This window comes from Dermochelys coriacea, chromosome 2, assembly GCF_009764565.3.
Source record: "Dermochelys coriacea isolate rDerCor1 chromosome 2, rDerCor1.pri.v4, whole genome shotgun sequence".
In the NCBI taxonomy this organism is placed as follows: domain Eukaryota; kingdom Metazoa; phylum Chordata; order Testudines; family Dermochelyidae; genus Dermochelys; species Dermochelys coriacea.
The window spans coordinates 57,350,595-57,366,760 of record NC_050069.1 but is presented as its reverse complement, the minus strand read 5'-3'; the positions used below and the strand labels follow the sequence as shown (position 1 = coordinate 57,366,760).

Here is a 16,166-nt window from a genome sequence, read left to right as displayed (position 1 = left end):
CTTTGTCCTCTGGACAGTCAAGTTTGATGCACAGTCAAGTTTTCCCACACTGCACCATGAGCAAAGGTCTAGAGTGGTCACATTTTGGGAGGGTTCTAGGAAGTCTGGGATATGGATGGTTAGACTTGGGCCCACATAATGTAGTATAGATGCTGAAGCTCCAGGTTGTGACTCGGTGTTCAACAATTCCTAACCTAGGGATACAAATGAATATAGACGCTCCAGCCCTAGGTTAACAAGCCCAGGGTCTGCTAACTCAAGTTCTACTAATCTTGGGGCTTTCATTGCAGTGTAGACATGCCCTATGTGAGCTGACTCAATTTAATTCCAATGAGGAAGCTGGCAGGCCAGCTGTAGTGGGCGAAGTATTATATACTTCGTAGAAACTCAAAGCCAGTGCAGAAGGTGTTGGAGTAGTTATGTGGAAAGGCTGAAGGCAGAGTAGTATGATTTCTGGAGCCTTGCTCCCTCATTAACATTTAAATGATTAAAAGTATATCTTTAAAATGTCTCATTTTTCTAAAGGCTTAATGTGTGAGTAATTAATGCTCCTTTACAAAGAGCTGGGCTTTGAGGGGCTGGAAAGGGGCTGGGCTTTTAGTGGGACTTGAGTCAGCAGACTCTGGGTTGGAGAACCTGAAGCTGATTGTTAACTCTGTGTTAAGAATTTTTTAACATGGGCTCAAACCTGGAGCTCTGGCATCCACACTGCAGCATGAAGACCCGAGTAAAATCAATCATATCTCAGACTCCCTAGGGCCCACCTGAAATGTGGCTGCTCCACACCTTTGACCATGGTGCACTGTGGGAAAACTTGACTGTACATCCTGTACATTGCAGGAAGTTTGAACAGCCCACCAACACGTCCTGCTGAGCAGTCTTTTTGGTCTGTGTGCGCACCATCACTGGGACTAGAAACGTGGAGGAGGTGCCTGTTAAAGAACTTCTTTTGCTGCACTTTCACTCCTCTGTCAGGAAACAGGCAGAGCTTCCATGAGATGCTGGTGGATATTTCAGCAGAGTTTTCTGATCCACCAAAGGCACCTGCCACAGCTTCTGATAGAGCAGGAGGAAGAGGAAGAGGAGGAATAGTAAGTAGGCATGGCAGACTCGAACTGGTCCATGGGATGATGGGATTCTTTCAATGGATTCCCAGGCCCTGAATTGCAGGGCTGCATTTATACTGCAAAGTAATAGGGATCGAATGCCGTGTCCTGGCTTGATTCAAGCTTGGTTCCTTCAGTCCTATAGGGTCCTAGAACATGAGGTCCAAGCCCAAGTCTAATAGATTTGTGTATAGATGGAAGGCAGGTTTGGGCTCAAGCCTGAGTCTGAGCCTGGGCTTACATTGCAGTATAGACATACTCTTAAATGGAAAAGTTAAAACTTCTGGCTGAAGAATATTGAGCCAGATCACTATCTCTTAGGGAGGGACTGGATGTGTAGCACAATGTCACTAAGTTCCCCACATAGAGCTTCCTGTAAATCAGGGTTTTCATAGAATCATGAGACTGGAAGGGACCTCGAGAAGTCATTTAGTCCAGTCCCCTGTACTCATGGCAGGACTAAATATTACCTAGACCATTCCTGACAGGTGTTTGTCTAACCTGCTCTTAAAAATCTCCAATGATGGAGATTCCACAACCACCCTAGGCAATTTACTCCAGTGCTTAACCACCCTGACAGTTAGGAACTTTTTCCTAATGTCCAACCAAAACCTCCCTTCTGCAAGTTAAGTTCTTTGCTTCTTGTCCTATCCTCAGAAGTTAAGAAGGAGTTAAGAAGAACAATTTTTCTCCCTCCTCCTTGTAACAACATGTTATGTACTTGAAAACTGTTATCCTGTCCCCTCTCAGTCTTCTCTTTTCCAGACTACACAAACCCTATTTTTTCAATCTTCCCTCATAGGTCATGTTTTCTAGACCTTTAATCATTTTTGTTGCTCTTCTGTTGACTTTCTCCAATTTGTCCACATCTTTCCTGAAATGTGGTGCCCAGAACTGGACACAATACTCCACTTGAGGCCTAGTCAGCATGGAGTAGAGCGGAAGAATTACTTCTCGCGTCTTGCTTACAACACTCTTGTTATGCATTCCAGAATGATTCTCGCTTTTTTTGCAACAGTGTTACACTATTGACTAATATTTAGCTTGTGGTCCATTCTGACCCCCAGATCCCTTTCTGCAATATTCCTTCTTAGGCAGTCATTTCCCATTTTGTATGTGTGCAACAGATTGTTCCTTCTTTAATGGAGTACTTTGCATTTGTCCTTATTGAATTTCATCCTGTTTACTTCAGTCCATTTCTTCAGTTTGTCCAGATCATTTTGAATTTTAATCCTATCCTCCAAAGCACTTGCAATGCCTCCCAGCTTGGTATCGTCCACTAACTTTATAAGTGTACTCTCTATGCCATTATCTAAATCATCGATGAAGATATTGAACAGAACCAGACCCGGAACTGATCCCTTCGGGACCCCACTCGTTATGCTCTTCCAGCATGACTGAACCACTGATAACTACTCTCTGGGAACAGTTTTCCAACCAGTTTCACACCCACCTTATAGAGCTACTAGGTTGCATTTCCCTAGTTTGTTTATGAGAAGATCATGCAAGACAGTGTCAAAAGCTTTATTAAAGTCAGATATACCACATCTACCACTTCCCCTTTAACCACAAGGCTTGTTACCCTGTCAAAGAAAGCTATCAGGTTGATTTGACATGATTTATTCTTGACAAATCCATGCTGACTGTTATTTATCACCTTATTATCTCCTAGATGTCTGCAAATTGATTGCTTAATTATTTTCTCCATTATCTTTCTGGGTACAGAAGTTAAGCTGACTAGTCTGTAATTCCCTGGGTTGTCCTTATTTCCATTTTTATGGATTGGCACTATATTTGCCCTTTTCCAGTCTCCTGGAATGTCTCCTGTCTTCCATGACTTTTCAAAGAAAATTGCTAATGACTCAGATATTTCCTCAGTCATCTCCTTGAGTATTCTAGGATGCATTTAATCAGGCCCTGGTGACTTGTAGACATCCAATTTGTCTAAGTAATTTTTAACTTGTTCTATTCCTATTTTAGTCTCTGATCCTACCTCATTTTCACTGGCATTCGCTATGTTAGATATCCAATCACCACCAACCTTCTTGGTGAAAACCGAAACAAAGAAGTCATTAAGCACCTCTGCCATTTTCACATTTTCTCTCAACGGAGGGCTGCAGGATTTGCTAGGGATCTTGCAGCATATGGATCCCCAGGTTTCTTGGAGAAGTGATCCACCCCACCCAACGTCTATGGAGGCCTCCTTTTAGGCTTCTTCACTGGAGTCCCTTGTCAGCAAAGCCCTTGCAGGAGACACGCTGCCATTGGCTAAACCTTCCCTGCTGGTATATTTAGGGGATCGGGAGAGTGCAGGACTAGAGAGTGCAGCCAGATTCCCTGCCTATCCTCTCCCAAATCCAAAACTTTGCAGGGCCCCTTCTGTGTGGAACCCTGGGGGAAGCATCAGTGGGGCTTTGGGGAAGGGTGATTTTCTTTTTTGGTGGTTTGGGTTCTGTAGTTTCTGCATCAAACTGTTGCTCTTTTGAGAGTTCTAAAAGCATGCTCCACATGCTTCATCCCTCTCAGATTTTGGAAGGCACTTCAGATTCTTATACCTTGGGTGGAGTGCTGTAACTATCTTTTGAAATCTCACATTGGTAACTTCTTTGTGTTTTGTCAAATCTGCAGTGAAAGTGTTCTTAAAATGAACAATATGTGCTGGGTCATCATCCGCGACTGCTATAATGTGAAATATATGGCAGAATGAGGGTAAAACAGAGCAGGGGACATACAATTCTCCCCCAAGGAATTCTGTCACAAGTTTAATTAACACATTTTTTTAATGAGCGTCATCAGCATGGAAGCATGTCCTCTAGAATGGTGGCCGAAGCATGAAGGGGCATATGAATCTTTAGCATACCTGGCACATAAATACCTTGCAATGCTGGCTACAAAAGTGCCATGCAAATGGCTGTTCTCACTTTCTGGTGACATTGAAAATAAGAAGAGGGCAGTATTATCTCCGGTAAATGTAAACAAACTCGTTGTTTTAGTGATTGGTGAACAAGAAGTAGAAGAGAGTGGACTTGTAGGCATTGAAGTTTTACATTGTTTTGTTTTTTTGAGTGCAGTTATGTAACAAAAAAAACCTACGTTTGTAAGTTGCACTTTCACGACACAGAGATTGCACTACAGTACTTGTATGAGGTGAACTGAAATATACTATTTCTTTTGTTTATCTTTTACAGTGCAAATATTTGTAATCAAGAATAATATACACTTTGATTTCAATTAAACACAGAAATACAATATATATATGAAAGTGTAGAAAAAATCCCAAATATATAGTACATTTCAATTGGTATTCTATTGTTTAACAGTGCTATTGAAACTGCGATTAATCACGATTAATTTTTTAAATTGTGATTAATTTTTTTGAGTTAATCGCGTGAGTTAAATGCGATTAATCCACAGCCCTAATATTTATTTCTGGTAGGTAGCTTCTGTGCATTGCTATTTTCTCTTGCTCCATGCAAATGGCTCTGTAGTTTAAACAAAGACAGCAACAGGAAATTGGCATTTCTCCTTATTTAAATGGGAAGTGGGCAGAACTACACATGTGTTCATGTGTCTTTCACTTGCTGTGTCAAAATTGTACTAGTTTTTGTTACAAAACCTGTATTATAGTAGAAATTATGCATAAAATACAAATATATACTGTACAATGGCATCTACACAGAACAGGTAGCATTAGACTAGGTGCTCAATATAGCCAATGCCTAAAATAATGACACAAATCTCATACATGTGCTATGTATTTAAGGATGTATTGTCAGCCTTAATATGTTTGTTTCCTGGCTTTTATCATTTTGTGTCCTAACGAATTATTAGTTAAATGGGAAGTCTTACGTTCTTTTAAAAATTATAGCTTCCCCTCACTTAAAGTTGATGAAAAAAATTGCTAAACTCTGCTGTTGGCCAAGTGCTAAAAAGCAGATTAATGATTATCTGAATCATGGAAATTATGGACTTTCTGTTTTCACAGCAGGGAAATATCTTCTTTCTCTATCTCTGTCAGCTAGTTGAACTAATAAAAATATATTTATACTAATGACAACAGCTATAGGGACACATTTCAAAATTCAGCCTATCACAATTTTGTGTGAACTATCACATCTGCAGACAGACTTTGGGCACTTGAGACATATTGGGGGGAGATCTCCACTGGGATAAGTCAACATAGCTCTGGCTTTAATACTGATACACTGATTAACACCAGCTGAGGATCTGTCTCATGTTCCCAGGGTCAGATTCTACAACTTCTCTGCACCTGAACTTCCAGTGAATTCAATGGGAGTTCTACATGGACGGAGCTGACAGGATGGAGGCATCTGATTCATGTAAGTGAATACTGTTTCCAAATACAAATAGAGGATCAAATATCAGCTGTGGCATAGCTCCATTGATTTCAGTAGAGTTATGTCGATTTATATGTAGTGAGAATCTGGTACAGGGTCTTTTTGGGACACACTGACTGAGTGAAATTGCAGGTGCAAATTTAGAGGCTGGATTGAGACCCCTTTGAAAATGTGGCTGATTTATAATTCATTTTTGATTTTCATGTCTCTGTTTATTGTCTTTGGGTTCTTTGACATCAAAATAAAATAAAACAAAACAGCAATTTAGCACACACTGAAATGGAAAACAAATAAAGACTTCACAAATTTACTTTGTATGCAACTGACAACATCTGGAATAACTTTGTAGCCAAGTGTAACCTCTTAAATATGACCCTTGATAGTCAAACCTCAATAAGGTTTAATTCTCAAAGGTCCAGGAAGAAATATTAAAAACATCTTTAAAAAGTGTTGCATTTTCTTCATCAACTGAAACTATTTTTCCTGTTTACTTTTGATACTTATTTAAGACCATTAAACACACTTGATCTGCTGGATTCCTCACTGGTGTCAATTGGGTAAAAAAAAGAAAAAAAGTGGGCAATTAGTAAATCTGTGCTCTGTACTTTTTGTAGGTGAATCTCTACACAAAATAGACTTCTAAACATGGAAATCCTTGTAAGATTTAGTAACAAAGTTTTAGATGGCTAAAATGTTCCTTGAAGGTAAAAAGAAATGGCTGAATTTTTACCTCTGTGGTAGGAGAGGTGGGGAGTTAGAAAATCATGCTCGCTATAAACTGTCAAAATGATCCGCTTACTATATAAAATCAACTTTGTTTTCCACACTGTTGCTGGCCCTGCAGAGTTGAATTGAACTTGAAGAGTTTTTGATTCTCCAGTTACCAGGAGGGACCGGGATATGTTGCAGGAGGAAGTTAATAACATGGAAGGACTTCGGAATAGGAGTTAACTTTTATAATTCTCTGCTTAAACATATGGAATAAAATCCTGGTCCCCATGAAGTTGGAAGAGGATGGTCTGATTGGTCAATTTAACCTAGAAATTTTAAATTGTGAGCCAGATACTGTGGGGAAACCTGAGCTATAGAAGGTAAAAAGCAACTCAAAGAAAGACAAAGAAGAGGCAGGCCAAGCCTAAAGTCAGGAAGGAGGAAATGGGCAAGCTGAAAGTCAAAGGAAAGAAAGATTGTAGACCTAGCTGTCCTTCATGTTTCACATGGGAATAATTTAATTGGTGTCTTCTCAGGAGAAACACTGGTAAATCCATTATGACATTCTTACTAGGGAAAGGCTTGCTGAGAGAGAGATCTCTCATACTGGGCCCTGAAATGACAAGACATAGCTTCATTTAATTCCCTGTAGTAATGTATTTTGTGTGTCCATAGAAAACAGCCTGAGAATTTCATCCTTGAGACAATCAACTGCCTCATTCTCAGTTAACTGCAACTGGTGCAGAAAAGTGAGCGCAACTGTCTCATCTTTTACATTGAGGGCTATAAAAGATAAAGAACAGACTCCAGCATTATTCTCATTTCTGAGGAATCCAGAGTAATTCTAGTGATATCATTGGAGTTATACCAGTGTCAATCCAGAATTTGCCCCCAGGATTGTGAAACAAATCCAGGATAAGACAAGCACTCTGTGTAGAATGCAGTGCTCCAGTGAGGTGTGGTGGTACTGCTCAGACTTGTGCAGCAAAATAATATGTCTGTATAGTCAGCCCTAGAGAGAGCACATTGCAATAGTCTCTCAGGTGATTGCAGTAATCTGAACCCCAAGGATACTGGCAGGGGTGAAAATAAGACTAGGGACTTACCGGTACGGGGCAGGGCTGGGGCCGACTCTGGCCCCCAGAAGGGGCGGGGCCTCGGGCGGAAGGGGCGGGGCTGGAGGAGATCAGAGCCTGTACTGGCAAGTGCCTCCTTCTCCCTCCCCAGGGTAACAAAGGCAGCCGGGGGCTCTGGCAGTGGTTTAAAAGGCCCTGGGTGGTAGCAGTGGCTGGAGCCCTGGGCCCTTTAAATAGTCCCCGGAACCCCACCACCGCTTCCCCAGGGCTCTGGCAGCAGGGCTCCAGGGACGGGGCTTCACCTGCCACTACTGTGCTGAGCCCTTTAAATTGTCCCCAGAGCCTGCTGGAGCCCTGGGGAAACAGCAGCGGGGCTCCAGGGATGATATAAAGGTCCCAGGGCTCGGCCACCGCTACTGCCCTGGGCCTTTTAAATTGCCGCCCCAGCCCCGCCGCCGCCACCCCAAGGCTCCGGCAGCAGGGCTCTGGCAGCAATTTAAAGGGCCAGGGGCTCCAGCCGCTGTTGGAAGCCGCAGGCCCTTTAAATTGCGCCTGGGGAAGCCGATCCACCCTGGTACGGCGCACCGGCTCTTGCGGTACGCTGTACCGGGGCATACCGGCTTACTTTCACCTCTGGATACTGGGAAGTGAGGGGGAAAAAGTATTGCTGACCATGTGCTTACTTCACTCCCTTTAGCAGCCGGCTGTATTGATGTTCCAGTTGCATTCAGGGAAAGAGTCCATGCAGCTCTAGGGCCTCAGAATCATGAACAAGGTAGGAGAATAGTCAATGCCTTCAATCAGAGCTTCTTCCTTTTCAGTAGCATTTTGAACTGTGGCCATTTGAAGCCACGGTAGCGCTACTTGCTTTCTATTGCTCATTTCACAATTTCTGCTGTTTCTGGCAGCTGTTTATTGCGTTTGGCTCGCCAATCTTTGACCACCCCACGTCTATTTGGCCATTAGTGCTTTAACTCATAGCTTCCTCTTGAAGCCTGCAGCGATGCCTGAATTAGGTCCTCTAGACAGCTGAACGCTATCTTGAACCATGGCTTCTTTGTGGCTGTTACGGTAGTATCATCTGGCTGGCATTTTCACTTTTTTTTGTGGTTAGCAGGGGAGCTTTCTTTGATTTCTGGAATCTTGTTGTAAAAAGGGAGAAGAGAGCCCTGTTTACAAAGAAATACACCTGTTTTCCACAAGCAGGTGCTGAAATGACTCTGCTCCCAGTTAGTTCACTGAGACGCATCTCAAGAGGCACTCAGCATTTTTCCAATTAGAGTGTCAGCTCATCAGCACAGGGACTGCTGTAGTTTTCTCTTAATAAATAAATAATCCTTCATGAAGGTTAGAAAAGGGGAAAATATCCACATCAAAGCTCCTTTGTATTTTGTACCCTGCCATGGGGAAGAACTTGGAGACAGCAGCATTGGACATTTTTTTTTTCTAATGTGTTTCTTCCTTATTTAATTACGAAGTAGAACATGCAGGAAAAATATCCACTGTCAACCTTCCCAAGCCTAGCGGAAGCTGCTGCTGTGTCCAAACCATTTGACTCAACTCTTATTAGTGAGAATTATTTGTGTGGAGATCTCGGGCAATCATGACTGATGGCCTTGCTGTTTTTTTTCATTTCAGGGTCATTAAAATTCTGCTGTTCACTACGAGCAAAGCCATTCTGTTCTTGGAGAGCTATTTTATTTTGTTTTAGTTCTCAAACACTCTTTTGTGGCCAACTGAATTTAAATTATCCATTAACTAAGACTAAATTAAGAAATCTAATAGGTGTGGAAGTACTGTTTTATGGGAAAGTCATATGAATACTAATGAGTCCTTTATGACTAGGGTTGGTATGTTGAATGGAAAATGAATTCACTTAGTGGGTCATTTAATATAAAATATTGCCCTAATTTTTATCATCTAACTAAAATTTCTATTTGCATTTTAAATACCATCTCCTGAGATTATTTTTTTCTGTTTTAGAAAATAGCCCACAACTCCTTGCCTTGAAAAACAAGGTAATGTGGCTGTATTGACCATTCTCCTTATGCCTTATTCTTTGAGGTTGCTGAATCCTCTTCTATGAATGGGAACTGAGGGTGCACAACATCTCATACTGTTAGGAATAGGATGCCATTTTCTGTTCTTTATAGTGTAGTGCATTAGGGACCAAATAAGAGAGGCAACACTCTACAAAAAGAAATCCCCTTTTCATTTCAGCATGTAATTGCAATAACAGAGGTTTTGTTTTGTAAGCAGAAGGCATGTCAAATTGCCTAGGTCCAACACAAATTTCCGTAAGTAATGGTATCACTTACAAATAGCTTTCACAAGACAGTTAGCACTGGAGACATGCAAAAGACTAAAGCCTCCTCTATTGTTTTATTTAAAGATGCATCCACCAGTGATCCCTAATTCTGGAAATGGGTAAAGCACCCTCTGGTGCCTGAGGCTATTCCTGCCCCTGCCCCCAAAGAGTTGCTAATCCAGATCATCAGACACCTGTGCTGGGATGTCATTCCTGACATTCACAGACTCCTGAATGTAGTGAACTGGCATTTCCACAACTTCATTGTCATTATAAGAAAAACAGGCTTTGGGTCAGGGCATTTTCAGCAAAAATGCAACATATTAAAAATAGCCCCTCTTAGCAGACACCATCCTTTAGGTCTCCCTGTGCATTTTGTGTTGTCTGTTCATTTACACTGCCCTGCAGTTCAGAGTACAGGTGCAGAAAGGAGTGTGCACCAAAATGCTTCTCTGTAACTGCCCCGTGCAGGGTCATCCTTAGGATTTATGGGGCCCTATGCAGTATTATTAAACTGGTGCCCCTATGCCCGACAGCAGCTCAGGCTCGCATATGTATTTTAGATAAGGGTGGTCTTTTGAAGGATTTATTTAAAAAAACTATATGTCGAAGATCCAAGCATTTAAGGCTCAAGATGAATGCTCAGATTATATATCTAAAAATGTATGCAAGGATTTTTTAGAGATGTAATTTTATAATCTTCAGTAACACACTAATGAAATATTTTTAAAGCAAATTTTAAACTAAGGTCCTGTAGACTAACATGTTCTGAGTAAATATTACAGTAATGCACAACTGTTTTTGTCAGTAAATTCAGAAACTGACAGTATATAGCTGGGGGTTGGCAAATGCCTGTTAAATGGCTTTATTATCACTTGAAGAAAAGGAGTACTTGTGGCACCTTAGAGACTAACAAATTTATTTGAGCATAAGCTACAGCTCACTTCATCCGATGCATGCAGTGGAAATGGCTTGAATGGCTCTTTAACAGTTTCAATGTTGTGCTAATAGGTCTGGCAGGCTGAAAGGCTTTTTCACTTTTAACTACTAGATCCCCTCTGAGGAAGACTCACCAGGCTGCAGCAGCCAGCTGTGGTGGGAGCCTACAGGAAGGGTCAGAACAGGGATAGGAAGAGGCAGGCAGGTGGACACTAAGACCCAGTGGTGCCCCACTGCATCCGATGAAGTGAGCTGTAGCTCAGGAAAGCTTATGCTCAAATAAATTTGTTAGTCTCTAAGGTGCCACAAGTACTCCTTTTCTTTTTCCAAATTTTTGGGTGCTGTGTATGCCTAAGGATGGCCCTGGCCCCGTGTGGACATTGGGGGTACAAATTAAAAGGTTCCTAGTTTGCATTAACGCAGAAGAGGATTACGTTAATGTGAACTAGGAACCTTTTAGTTCACGCCTTTTAGTTCACTCTGTGCACATGGGGGAGTTACAGCACAGAACTTTGGTGTGCACTGCTATTCATACTCCCATCCTTCAAAATGTGGGGCAGTGTAGACATAGCCTTAGATTATGAGCTCCTCATTGAAGGAACTCTTCCTTTATATACAGTGCTGAGCACATTGTCTGGTCTTAGCAAATAAATAATTTCACACTGTGGTGGGGTGTGCATATCCAGCACTGGACAAGAGAGGGTTAACCCCACATTATGGGTGGTAGAAGTCCTGCCCCGCAGATCATGCTGGGCATGCTCCAACTGCTGCAGTATAAAAGAGAGCAGCCCAGCTCATTCTAAGCTGACCACTGCAGGGAGAAGATGCTTGGTGAAGGCTCCAGGTTAGGAGCTGCTACTGACACAGACTGTGGGAACCAGAGAACCCAGGGACCAGACTGGTGAACTGCCATCTCCAGCGGACCGCTGGGAGTCAGACTCTCAGGGATTTACCCCCACCAGGGAACTTGGAGATTCAGCACAGTGCTGTATGGACTGCTACCTCAGGAGATGCAGTAGGAAATGGCCCAGGGAGTGGTATCTACCACCTGAGCAAGGTCAGCATGTTGTGGTAGGATTCCCCACTGACTGAGTGATGACCACTCCTGTTGTCCACAGGGCCCTGGGCTGGGACCCGGTGGAGAGGGAGGGCCAGGTCCCTCTATCCAGCTGCCTCCCACTCCCTAGATCATGGCCCACTCCCTAGGTGGTGGCCCACTCCCCTAGACTCTGGTCATTAGGCTGTGCAGCCCTGATTCCAAGGGCAGCTGCATAGACTTTGGCCACTAGGCCAGCCCTGACCCCAAGGGCAATTGGATAGACTTTGGCCACTAGGTGGTGCATCCCTGTACTCAAGGCTGCCATATTAACTCTGGCCTCTGGGCCGTGCTGCTCTTAGCCTAAGGACAGTCCAATAGACTAACCGTGGTTGTATCAGTACCCCACCCCACCCCTAAGGAGAATGCGTTATGCATAACAGGCAACACATACAAACACAAAAACCTACATTAAAACAACATTATTAAAGTTGCACAGTCAAGAGTGGAAAAGTTAGGAAATGGCAGAATTAAGGCTACCCATGCAATCTTAATTCAACTCCCTTGTATGTATACATTATAATAGTGTATTTAAATGATAATATTCTACTTTTTCCCCATAGGACCCCTGTTTCATGTCTCTTCAGTCTCCCCACTCCTCATCTGATCTGTCTTGAATGTCCTCCACCCTGAACGTCTTCTCCCAGTCACCTTGGCCAGCCATGTCCCTTCCCCACCCATGACTCCTGATCTTAGTCCATTTCCCTTCCATCTCCCAGCAACGGTCTTCTCCTCCCAAATAGGTTCATTGTCCCAATCTACCTCCTGCCCCCATACTCCAGTCTCTGCCCCTGCAGTGGTGAGTAGCAATGGCAGGGAAAGGTCTGCTCTGTCCCTGCATCCCCAGGCTGGAGCTTGCTCAGTACAGATAGAATCTTTGGAGAATTTAGCTGCCAAACCTCTAACAAGTTTCTACTAAGCATATGCAAACAGATTTTTCAACAGCTGACAATTTGGCCAAATTTGGATGGGATTTGTTACAGAAATAGCAAAGGGTATGTCTTTGGCATGAGGACAACTTCCAACTCCTGCAAAATTTCAAGCCTTTGCTCCAAAGCACAGATGCTTCTCAGCAAAATGTTTCTAAGTTTTGTCTGTTTTAAAACCTAGGGACATGGGGTAAACAATGTATATTTCTCTAATCTCATTCTTGGAAATGGCTCAACCATGTTAGCAGAAACTTTCCAGAAATATTAAGCCTGAGGCAGGCAGTTGGCATGGAAAATTTCTGCCTAAAGTGTTAAAGTTTAGCCAAATTATAAGCAACTGCAAATGGGGTCTTATAATAGGAAATGTCAGGCAACCTGAATTTTGGCCAGTACTGCCAGATCCAACCATAGGATAGGATGTTGTGTTGCATCAGGGCATCTGAGGCCCAACAAGGAATAAGGCATTAATAAATCTCTTGTTTGCTTTTACAACATTGAACAGTTAAGTGTGGTTTGGGTTTTGTGTCAGGGTTTCTGTGGCTTATTCCCTTTGCAACAAACACCATTAAAAATCTTTGAAATCTTTTAATTAAAGATACAGAAAAGGAAAAGAGTTAAAACATTTGAAATGTAAAGTATTACATAAGACTTTCAATCTAAAAATATCTATTATTCCTTTTCCCTTTTAGCTGTAAAGTCTTTGTAGGGAAAAGTTCCTGTTTTGACAGATTTTAGATAGTGTTAAAGATGGTAATAACTGCTTTTTTGGGGGGAAAAGAGAAGAAGTTAGTTGAGATTGTTTTGCTGCTGCTGTTAAAACCTGATGCTCTTTGCTTGAAGAGAAAACAAGACAGACACTCAAAATGGTAGAGAAAAGAATAGTGAAGATAGAAAATGCAGTTTCTCTCTCTGGTGCTGACTCTAGGAGTACAGCACACAGTGTGATCAGCTGTTCTGAGACTTGGCAACCTCATATCAGTGTTGAGCTGTTTAAGGCATTGCTTGTAGCTGCCTCACTGGTCACAGGCACGCAAGTCGTGACTGGTTAAGCCATTCTTATTAAACAGAAGGCAAAGAGAGAGACAGGAAAGAAGAACTAAGGTGATGAAGAAAAAGAACATATCGGGGCAGGAGTGAGAGTAGGAACCAAAATCTCTCATTCTAGGTATTGTTCAGGATTTAGCTTAAGCTGGTGGTATTGTCATCTGGGTTCCTCTCTCTGGCCTGTCTGGACAGGATGTCTCTCAGGATCAGGCATGACAGTAAAGCGTGCTCATCTCAATCTACCGATCCCCACACCACTTCCATTCACTGACTCCTAGATAAACAATTTCCCAGGGGGATGGCAGTCTCATCTCATTAACATTAACCAATCAAAACACATTTTGATTATTTCAACTATAGCAATTTCTTCCCATTTTTACAATTATTCAGCTTATTGTCATATAAATCCATGACTTCACCAGGAACCTTGAAGCCCCTTAACAGAGTTCTTTTAACCTAAAGGAATCCAGTTTGTACCAGTCTATTTGTCTCCAACTTTTGCAAACAATTTTATGAAACATGCGGAGTTGGACTTTTGTAATCTTGAATGACTTAAAGTACCGGCGTCTGCACATCACAAGTCAGTCGGGTAAGGCAGAGGAGGGGGGAAGAAGATGAATAGTAAATTGTCTTTCTTGGTCTTGTACAAAGATCAGCAGATGCATCTCAGTCAGCCCTTCATAGAACACTTAGTGGAGAGATTATAGATTTAGCACCACACAAACAATAGAGCCTTTTCTGCAAGTGTTAATGGCAATTCTGTTCCTTATACTTGAGACCATATTGTTCCTTCAGTTATTTTTATTCTATAAGTTATCTTAAGTGTTTTATTCCTTGAGGGAGCTATGCTAACAGGAGAGACAGCACTGAACAGAATTAAGGTGAGAACATAGGCAGACTCCCTGACAACTATGAGAGAAGTCTCAAGGTTCATGGCAGCTTTTGGTGGTTTGTCATTTTAGTCCTCCACATTTTGCTTTTATAAGGCATACACAAAAGGGAGTGCACAGTGGTTGAACTTTTTGGATAAGTTCCTACTGTGTTCCCCAGAGATGGTAATTTTTAGACACTACCTGCCCTTGCTGGCTCGATTGCTGTAGTATGGGGTTGGATATTTTGTTTGGAGTTCTGTTTCCATTCAGATGCCTTACGTCTCAGCTCTGTATTACCAGTGTGTGCTGTATGTTTGTACTGACTGAGATAATAAAGAATTCTGTGTTTTCAAAAGACAGAAACAGCGCATTGAAGCATGGTACATTTTGGTGAGCCAGCCAGGAGGGTTTATGAGCTTCTGGCCTCTTCCAGGGAGCAGAACCTAGAAAGCCATACAGCTAGCAGCTGCAGTTGGGAGTGCTGCAGGGGACTGAGCATAAGAAACAAAGATGGCTGATGGTGAGCTGGAAAATTTATGCATATAGCTAGAAAGGTAGTTTTAGCAGCTGCTGGCATGCCAGCCATTTCTGAGCTGGTATGGCAGTGGTCAGAATGGTTAGATATCAGGGAGACCTGACTCAGAATTCCACAGGGGGAATCACATAAAATCAGCATTCCCGTCAGTAATTCAACCAAACATACCAAACATTACTGGGACTGTACAAATGATCCAATCAGTAATTTCACCGCCAGTATCAGGCCTACGCCCAACCCTAGGGCAGGGTCAAAATGAAGAGAGTTGGATGTGATGTGACACTGTTCCTAGAGGTAATGACACCACGTCAAATCAGCCAGCTAAGAATTCACACCCATGTAACACCTTAGGCTAGATATCTCCAGTTAACCTTGATCACCTTAGTAAGGAGCAGCATGAGGCTATCCAGTGCACACTCTGAGATAAGCCAGGGGATTTTGCAAAGGATGATCAGGCCCTATGCCAGGTAGAGAATTTTAAAAATGCACATAAATCTCCATGGCTTCCAACCTGCACAGAAATGTTATCTAGCAGTCTCTTCTACCCCCCACCCCCGCACCAGGAGGTAAATGACTATTTGCAAGACGTACTGAACCATAGATGGGTTACTAGGTCCAGCTCTCCATACTTTTCACCAGTTGTCTGTGTGTGGAAGAAGAATGGTAGTTTACGTCTCTGTATAGAGAGCTGAATTGAAAGACAGTGCCAGATCGTCTACCCCTTCCCTGTATACAAGGTGTGTTAGATGGCTTGAGTTTGAAGTCATGGTTTTTGGTTTTAGACCCAGTCAAGGTCTTCCATCAAGGGTTCATGAGCATGGACGAGTCAACCTCTCACTGCCTTTATTACACCTTCCTATTTGTATGAATGGATTTATATTCCATTTGGGCATATGAATGTGCCTGCTACCTTCAGTGATTCATCCAACAGTGGTGATTTTTAGAGATTCCCTGCCTTTGCTGGTTGGATTTCTGTGGCATGGGGGAGAGGACGTTTTGTTTGGAGTTCTGTTTTCACACAGATCTTTGGCTCTGTTATGTGTTTGTGCTGACTGAGATAATAAAGAATACAGTGTTCTCGAAGGACAGAATCCACATTTTGGAGTGTGTCATACCTTCAGTTTCTGACTCTGTAATTGCCTTTCCCAAACTCAGTTATTATGTGAAGTGGAAGCTTGGATAGAAAGTTTTC

General features: G+C 42.4%; 1 long non-coding RNA gene across 1 annotated transcript in view; it reads left to right on the top strand.

Moving 5' to 3' along the window:
* Nucleotides 1–16,166, top strand: part of LOC122458654 — a 75,103-nt gene that overhangs the window by 40,784 nt on the left and 18,153 nt on the right. The window contains exon 2 of the long non-coding RNA XR_006278762.1: nt 5,351–5,446. This is a non-coding gene — a long non-coding RNA (uncharacterized LOC122458654). The remainder of the gene's footprint in view (nt 1–5,350; nt 5,447–16,166) is intronic.